Source organism: Ixodes scapularis, unplaced genomic scaffold, assembly GCF_016920785.2.
Source record: "Ixodes scapularis isolate PalLabHiFi unplaced genomic scaffold, ASM1692078v2 PGA_scaffold9__187_contigs__length_104089568, whole genome shotgun sequence".
In the NCBI taxonomy this organism is placed as follows: Eukaryota; Metazoa; Arthropoda; class Arachnida; order Ixodida; family Ixodidae; genus Ixodes; species Ixodes scapularis.
The window spans coordinates 9,752,872-9,758,871 of NW_024609884.1; positions in this window are offsets into that span (position 1 = coordinate 9,752,872).

Here is a 6,000-nt window from a genome sequence, read left to right on the forward strand (position 1 = left end):
AGTTTGAACCCTGACCTCTATTTTGGGGTAAGAAGGTCAGTCTTTCCCCTCGTCGCCCCTAGACTGTTTTAGGGACACTCGATTCTATCTCCTTTTTTTTTTTTTTGTATTATTGCGCCCAAATAAACGCCACGTGGGTTGCCTTCTCAACATGGGTACGTGCACTTTTTTAGGGAGTTTTCGTAGACCGCGTTTCTCCCCCCGGGTGTCGTTGCGGAAGGCGTTGAGGCACGGCGAAAACTCCGTATTAGGGAGTTTTCGTAGATGGTTTTCGCCCTCCTGCAACGCTCTTCGTAACCCGCAAAGCTGGCAGTGGCGGAACGCGATGATAATCTATTCATCCGCATTCCGCCACTGCTAGCTTTGCGCCTGCTTCACGAGTGGTAACTTTGGTGTGACACCGAGTTTCCCACGAGCTTCAAGTCGTTTTAAAAATAGTTGATTTAGTTGTTTTCGATGACGCTCTCTTAAGTTTCGAATTGAAACCATATGTCTATTTTCACTAATTAAAAACTTAATTAACGAATTTGAATTGATTAGCCGACTTATCCCAAATATTAGCCACCCACATAATGTTCTCCTGGCCGTGTAACCCACCTCCACAAGCGGCATACGTGTAACTTTCACGGCTTTTTTTAAACAAATCTGTAAAGCTGAAAAAACGAACTTATACTATATTTTAAATATGCAGATGATAGAACCGTACTGGTCAAATGAAAATAAAGCGGAGAAGAGCAAATAATTTTTCCAAAATGTTTTGAAAAAAAATTATTTGCTTTTTTGCGCTTTCTTATTTTCATTTGACCAGTACGGTTCTATCATCTGCATATCTGAAATATTACTCGTCAGAGCCCCGAAAATGACGAAGAAGCATCCTTGTGATATAAATGTATATACTTACTTATCTTATTTGATTCGTACTGTTCATATACATACATATGGTTCATGAAGCAGTGTTGACTCCGGCTACCGCGTTGTATACACCATGTAGCATATGAAGACTTCAACGAACATCAAGGAAGCTCAGAGAAGTGTTCGCTCAAGAGTTCGTTGATGCGTGCATATCGAAGCTTGCATAACAAAAAGAAAAAAAGAAAGATTTTACGCACTGCACTTATGGGAGACGTAACCACCTGCCCTCGTAGCCAACTTAGGCCTTTTGATGGTGACGCGCAATATAAGCAAGCTCCATCAATCAACGTGTGTTTTCTAAGATGGTCGTCACATTTCATTTTGGGGCAAATGTAATTAGCGCATCCTCTCAACTGAACTGATGCATCTTTCGAAAACAAAACTAAACTAGGAAACGCTACGTGAGCATGCAAGGTTCCAGATTTCGTGTATTAGAACGTCGTCTGGGACATCCATCAAACCGGCTGAACCCCGCCTCTTAGCGATTTTGGCTGACAATAAAGTGCGCCCTGTTGAACACTTGCAAAAAAAAAAAAAAAAAAAAAAAAATGTTTTATTCATTTTGTTTGAAAAAAATAGACAAAATAAGTAAACAGCCTAACCAACACACCATTGCTTTGGGTGTATGGGGGAGCTCCTATTTCTTCAACTGTGAAAGCCTCACTACACATAGATAAAATACATATCATGGAACCCTTTTCGTAGAGAGATTAAAGTCACAAAATGACATATCGCATATATACACCAATCGCGGAATAAATCACAGTTTCTTAGCGCAATTAATGGGTCATCCTTTTACATTGCACGACGGCGTAATTTATGACGAAGTAAAAATATCAAATAAAGCAATACACCGGCATACTTTCACTACCTGCAAAAGTTTCGCATTTATCTTTCTGGGCAATTAAACGAAATCAGATAGAATGGCATAAACTCAGGTAAACTAATAAATAACTTAATACAACCAGGAACTGGAGAACGAACATAACACAAATACATACTGCTTCAGCTGCTTTACCAAGCGGCCGATGTAACCCGTGAGCGATATGAAGGTGAACAGCCCTCTTCTTGTTTTTGACGCTCCTCCAAGTTTTGGAAAAAGCTCTGTTCCAGAAGAGGGCTAGAACGCAAAGTTGACACCCCAAACCACCTACCACTTGAGACGTTGAGAGTTAATATATATAGCTTTCGGGAGCCGTAAAACATGGCAAGGAACCAGGTAAGGTGTTCACCTTCATATTGCCGGCGGGTGTACTATATAACATCATCGGTAAAGAGGAATAACATAAAACAGTGCGGACAACAAACACTCCATTCCCTACACTCTAAAAAAAAAAAAAAAAAAAAAATAACAGCCCGTGCGTCTACTTTCCCGTACCCGTACAGCACTCGGAGAGCCAATCAGCGCAACTTACGGAGGCGGCTTAGCGAATGACGATGTCAAAACATTTGTTTAAACAAAAAAACAAACAAAAAACGCAGTCTGAGTTTTAAGCGTGACGTTTTGCATTGTTTAATGTCACAACTAAGACTGCATTTTTTGGTCTAAACATGTTTCAGTATCGTCATTCGTTGAGCTGCCTCCGTAAGTTGCGGTGATTGGCTCTCCGAGTGTTGTGCGGGAAAGTAGACGCACGGGCTTTTTTTTAGAGTGTAATGCCGCATCAGACAGTCCGTTGTTTAATGTGAGGATTTCGCTGATGTGGAGATCGCGTTCATTAGTACACTTGGTCTGCTAATGAATTCGTCGGCGATGTCATTTAAATGTATGCTAGAACCACAGCTACCCGTGTCAGACGGCGTTCTAAAGATCCTTTTCACTAAGCCCCTTTATAATATTGGCGAACCCGCGCACGCTGTAGGGCACGTGCGCACTCAACATCGCGAGCAGATTGGCCGATTTTATAAAGGAGCTTAGTGAAAAGGATCTTCAAAACGCCGTCTGAACCACGAGTTAGAACCACAACTACCTACATTCTAAAAAAACGTCTGTGCGTCTGCTTTCCCGCACAACACTTGGAGAGCCAATCAGCGCAACTTACGGAGGCAACTCAGCGAATGATGATGCCGAAACATCTGTTTAGACCAAAAAACGCAGTATGAGTTGTGACATTAGGCAATGCAAAACGTCACGGTTGCATTGCTTAATGTCACAACTCAGACTGCGTTTTTTTGGTCTAAACATGTTTCAGTATCGTCATTCGTTGAGCTGCCTCCGCAAGTTGCGCTGATTGGTTCTCCGAGTGTTGTGCGGGAAAGCCAACACATGGGCTTTTTTTAGAGTGTGTGCCGAGAACATCTGGGGCCCTAAACTCGTCAGACACAAAGTTGCAGCCGAAAGTTCACAGAGCGCGCTGATTGGACGTTGGCGAAAAAAGCGCGAAGTCATCGTCATGATAGACCAATCGGTGTGCTCCGTCAACTTCGGCCCCAACTTTCTGTTTGACGAGTTTAGGGGCCCTGGGGCCCTAAACTCGTCAAACACAAAGTTGGGGCCGAAGTTGATGGAGCAAACCGATTGGACTATGCCGACAATGACTTCGCGTTTTTTTTTTTTTTTTTCGCCGGCGTCCAACTGACGCGCTTCGCGAACTTTCGGCTCCAACCTCGTGTTTGACGAGTTTAGGGCCCAAAGAGAAACCTTCTGAACGGTTGTTTAAAACGCTTCTTGTTTCCGCCTGAAAGAGACGCCTCAAACGGGGAAGCACTCGCGTGATCGAATGACGTTTTAGCGAACGCCCACCTTTTACCGAATGACACTTTAACGAATAGACGGCCGCCGCGAAGCGGCTTTAACAGGTGGGCCAATGGGGTTCACATTTTTGTAATGAGCCGGCGCGGACTCTCGCCGCGAAGCGGCATAAGCGCAGCGCGGGGTGGGGGCGGGCGGTTAAGACGCGCCCCCGTTATTCGCTAAAACATCGATTCGTTCAAATGTCGCTGTTCGCTAAAACGTCATTCGCTTGTGTGATATGGACCCGTCCCAAACGTATCTAATCCCTTGGATGACGTAGGATAAGCCTGCTGACGGCATAACAAATGTCTGCTTTTGTGACCCTATAATTTAGCTGTCATTGCAGTTGTGATCAGTGAATTCCGTGGTTCAAGCGCACTGACCGTAATGAATTGTTTCAACGTTTGGGAAAACAAAATCGGCCGCTTACAAAACGTGTTACTATGTCGTCTACTTCCGTAGGCTGCAGGTCCGCTAGAGGTGCAACTGTCGTCATTCGCCACCACTTCCAAGGGCTTTCGAAGGAATCAGCACTAGCCTCTATCGTATTTGCTAATACTACGGAGGGTCTTCGAACAGGACTGCACGAATAGTTAGACAAATTTATCCACTCACCTGCTCTGGTCACTTAGTGACCAGAGCTGGTGAGGGGATACATTTTTATTTATTCACTGGACGCCAGCTATCGGTATGTGCGTCCGGAGGCGATGGTACTTGCTTTTCCGAAGAGCTCGGGAGAGGAAGGGGGGGGGGCTATAGTCGGTTACAAGTCAAGAAGGTAGGAGAAGCTCCTCCCACAAGTGTGATGCGCCCGTTTCAAATCTCTCCGCAGTCGAAAGAAAAGTTCACTGGAAACGCTCCTTGTTCCGCTTCAATGGATTCCCACTTGTCTCCGATCCCACTTTTTAAGAAAGCGACCTTTGTATTCATCGGAGAGGGAACCGAGCCCCTGAAAGCAGCCTTTGTATCCATCGGGGGGGAAGCTAATCCCCGAAAGTCGTATTTGTTTCCGTCGGTGGGGGAGAACTCTAATCTCCCTCTCGTGGCTTCCACAATGCTAAGTCAAAGTAGAAAAATAAAGCAAATATGTACAGAAAGGCAAGACCCTCCTCGCGCGTTGGCCGCGACGTCAAGGAAACGGTGGAAGGCTATTGGATGCGGAGGTGGCGGAGGGATATCTGATTCCCTTTGAGGGGCATTTGCCGCTACCTTCTTAACCTGTAACTGACTATAGGACCCCTGAGCCTTTTCGTAGTCGGTGCCTGCGGTTAGCAAAGCAGTGTCCCCAAAAACTCAGCCACAATGCTGAGGGGCGCTTTAGTCACCAATTACAATATAATTGCAGCGTTATTTCCGCGCAATATTTGATTTGAGACAATCTGGCATGTCACGGTGAAAAAAAAAAATTGTTTTTCCTGCTTTGCATGATATTTGTAGAGTTGTACACGGAACACTTTTGTTTTGAAGGGCTTTTATTTCCAGAAAATAATGAAGAAACATCACTCATTGCATGCTGAATGAACACCGTGGTTTGTATAACTTCGTAATAAGTTTGAAACTGCAGTACAAAAATCATTCTGAACTCTTGATTGCTAAACTATCGGCGGCATTAGACTAGGCTCACGAAAGGACGAAAACAACTAACATAATGACCAGAAAGCTTGGCTGCGAACTTCCCTCCCGCGGACCGGTTGAAGCCTACTCGGAACCCGAGGCCGACTTTGTGACGTTGCCTCCCTTCATACCGCCAGGTGGCGCAGCGTCTTGGCACTGAGTAGAGTAACTGTGTAGGCTCCGGTGGAGGCAGAGACTACACAGTTACTCTAGCACTGAGTGGCACCATCCCCGCTTTGAGTGGCGGCAAGAGCGAAGGCAGGATCGGCACTGACTGCGTCAGCAGCCGGCAAGACTTGGTCTTGAACGGCGCCGCTGGTCCCATCCTGATCCTCGTCATCGTCGGTCATGAGGAGGCGGGAGAGCTCGTCACTGGGCGTTTGGCCGAGGCAGCTGAGGACAGGGCTTAGCAGGAGGAAGTCTTCGAGCCGCGGCGCGTGCTCCCAGCCGCTCGGAGAGGGGCTGAAGTGCGCGAAGACCGCCGTCGGGGGTTCGTTAGGGTCTAGGAGGGCAATCATGTCGCTCGGGGTGTCGTCAGCCTCGCAATCCATGATGGAGTGAGGCACCTGTGTCATTATGAACAGTAGGTTACTCGCAAAGTTGTCTTTGGGAAGTAAAATTGGCTGGGAGCCTCTGCTGCTTTGCAGAACTAAGCGTCACGCAACGTTAAAGAAAAAGAAAAAAAAAAAAAAAAAAAAAAGAAAGTTGATTCACCTCGAGCTCGTGAAAAGAAATGCCGT